The sequence below is a fragment of the Pinus tabuliformis genome, chromosome 8, assembly GCF_031772625.1.
Source record: "Pinus tabuliformis cultivar Carrire ecotype Pingquan chromosome 8, CPIR1, whole genome shotgun sequence".
Lineage (NCBI taxonomy): Eukaryota > Viridiplantae > Streptophyta > Pinopsida > Pinales > Pinaceae > Pinus > Pinus tabuliformis.
In genome coordinates this window covers 2003001050-2003004603 of record NC_142294.1, presented here as the reverse complement: position 1 = coordinate 2003004603, position 3554 = coordinate 2003001050, and positions in this window count along the sequence as shown.

The following is a 3554-nucleotide window of genomic DNA, read 5'->3' as shown; positions in this document are numbered from 1 at the left end:
GAATTGCTGTTATGTGATTGTGCCACTCTTGCTGTTTTGTCAAAAATTAGTACAGAGACATAGCTTTTAAAACTGGAACACTTGTATTGGCTGTGTCTTCACAAGATTTATTGCTGCTCCTCTAACATTCAGAAAAATAAAACAAAACGTTAATATATACAAATATGACTGTACAAAAGATACATACAAAGCTGCATTGTATCCCTTAAAAGGGATCATGGTAATGTTTCAGCATACGGCCATTGACAGGGCCTTCTTCAGCAGAACTATCCTCTACAGACTTGAGAAAATAAGTGTTATTTCCCTGAACAACAGAAATAATGAATGGTCCCTTCCATAAAAAATCAAACTTGGAATGTTTGCCCTTGTCTTCTTCTCGTGAGTCCCACCTTAGAACTTTGTCACCAATGTAGAAATCCTTAGCTTTAACTCTCTTATCAAACATCTTTTTGAGTTTTTCTTGCAAAATTTGAGCTCTGTCATAAACTTTTTCTCTGGTTTTCTGAAGATGAATGGTCTGATTAATCCTTCTTTGAATGTCATTTGGTTCAACCTGAATTTCGTGTAACAGTCTGATAGTAGGAATGCCCAGGGATGATGGAAATCTGGCCTCCATGCCATATACCATCTCATAAGGGCTCATTCCAATGGATTTCTTGCTTGAAAGTCTGTCTGCCCATAGGGCATTTACCAGCTTTTTGTGCCAGTTCTTCTTGTTCTCTTCTAGCACTTTCTTTATGATGTTGATGAGGCTTTTGTTAGATGATTCGGCCAAGCCATTGCCTTGAGGGTAATAGGTTGTAGAGTGGCCCAAGGTAATATGAAATTTGTGGAAAAAACTAACCATATTTTTGGATTTGAAGGCAACTGTGTTGTCAGTGATAATTTTCTCAGGGCAGCCAAATCTAGAAAGGATATTGCACTCAAGAAATTGGATGATGATGGTGTCATTGGCTTGCCTGCAGGGGACAGCTTCAACACATTTAGTGAAATAGTCGGTGGCTGTTAGGATCTGTTTGTGCTGGCCAGAGGAAGAGGGATGGATTTCTCCAATGAAGTCAAGACCCCATTGTTGAAAAGGCTTTTTGGTTGAGATGGGTTTCAGGGGCAGGGGCAACAACTTTCTTTTGCCCTCAAAGATTTGGCATTTGTGACATGACATGGCAAACTTCTTTACATCTGCAAAAACAGAGGGCCAATAGAAACCAGCTCTTAAGATTTTATCAGTAGTGGACTTCCAATATAGATGTCCTCCATAGTCACCTGCATGGAATTCTTTCATGACATTGTTAGTTTCACTCATGGTTAAACAATTAAGCAATATACCTTCATGATTTCTCAAGAATAATGCACCATCTATGACACAAAACTTTAAATCTTTCATTTTCAAAAATATTTTCTTGGTTCTGGACAATCCTGGGGGAGCAAACAAGTTTAACCGTGCAAAACATATATCGGCATACCATGGAGATTGCAAAAAGGTCTCACTGATCTGTGGAGTCGCCAGCTCTTGTTCATTGTCCAGTTGGTTAATGTCTAAGGCTTGAAAGTTTGTTTCGGACATCAATTTGGCTAAACCTTGTCCCTTTATCAGCTTGGTTGGTTTTATTTCTATGTCATACTCAAGGATGTTTGCTATCCACTTGCCTCTTTTGCCTTCTAATCCATCTTGGGTTAGTATGTCTTTTACAACAGCACTTGGGACATAGGCAATCACATGTGAATATAAAATGTACACTCTGAAATCCTTGATGGCCTTAACGAGCGCATAGGCCTGCTTTTCCATGATTGGGTACTTCAAAGGGGCGTCTCTTAAGGCTCGGCTGAAAAATGCAATCGGCTTTTCAGCTCCCTATTCATCCTTTTGCAAAAGGATAGCAGCTATAGTATGATCAAATGCAAAAGAAAAAATGATAAAATCTTTGTCAAATTGTGGGCTGGTGAGGACAGGGGTTTGGGTTAAGGCCGTTTTGATACTCTCAAATGCTTGCTTGGTTTCAAGAGACCATTTTACCTTGGCATCCTTTTTTAACATATTGTTTAATAGTCGTATCAGTTTAGCTAGATTTGGGATAAATCTTCTTAAGAAGTTGATTTTTCCAAGGAATGCTTGCAGCTCTTTTATGTTTCTAGGATAAGGGATATGGAGGATGGCTTAGATTCTTTCAGGATCTATTCTAATCCCATCTTTTGATATGATGTGGCCAAGTAGTTTGCCTTCTTCAAGGCCAAACAAGGACTTCTTGGGATTTAAGGAAATGCCATATTTCCTACATGTTATGAATATTTGCCTCAAGTGCTTGAGTTGTTCTTCATCAGATTTGGAAAATGGGGTGAGATCATCCAGATAGACAACTAGGAAGTCATGTATTTCTTTGGCAAAAGCAATATCCATTGCTCTTTGAAAGGTAGCACCAGCGTTTTTAAGTCCGAATGGCATCTTAACATACTTAAATATTCCCCACAGTGTGGTAATAGTTGTCTTGTCTTGGTCATCCAGGTGAACAAGTATTTGATTGAAACCTGAAAAGCCATCTAGCAAAGAGATTCTAGATGACCCCACTACTCTTTGTAGGATGTGATCCATCTTGGGCAAAGGATAGTGGTCTTTTAGGGAGACTTGGTTTAAATTTCTCAGATCTACATAGAGTCTAATCTCACCTGTCTTCTTTCTTGTGGGAACCAGATTGGATACCCATTCAGAAAATCTGATGGGTGCTATTATGCCTGCTTCAAACATCCTCTTTACATCCTTCTCAATCATGGGAAGAAGCATAAGGTTAATTCTTCCAAGTTTCTGTTTGAAAGGTTTCTGGTTTGGTTTTAAGGGAATGGTGTGTTGAATTATTGAAGTGTCATAGGACTTAAAGTCCTCATAGCTCCAAGAAAATACATCTTGGAACTCTTTAAACAAATCAATGTACTTGGGCTTTTGATCGGGTGGTAAATTTTTGGACAATTTGATCATTTTGGGATTCTCTGTTGTTCCAATGTTATGTTCTTCTATAGCAGCATTCAATGGTTGTAATTTTGGCTTTCTGGGGAACATCATTAGTGTCAAACATGTCTTCTAATGGGTTTAGGCTAGCAGGCAGAAAATTGTCCTTTAAGTCAATGATCTTTGCCTCTGTTTTGGCAATTTCTTCCAAATGTAATTTGTTTTAGCCGTTCTATGTTTGTTTTGTCAAAGGTAGTGGGGTTTAGGATTTGTTTGGATGTTGTAGCTATTATAGCCTGCTGGTTTTCATTTGTTTGTTGTTGGACATCGTTCATAGCATCCATGTCAATGTTGATATTCAAAAACTCCTGCTCAAGGGTGAGGAAATTGTTGACCTGGGCATCATTTTCAAAAACTTGCCAGTCTTTAACGTTATTTGGGACAACAAGCCTATGTTTTATTTCGGCAGTAAAGTGATGGTTTGGCTCAAAAGGAAGCTTACATGTACTAGCAAAGGTGGCTAGGCTGTGTGCATGAATGTTATGCTCTCTTGAAATTTTGGCCAGCTTGAATTCTGTGAACGCATTAAGTATATTAGTGGTAGCAGTCCTGTAGG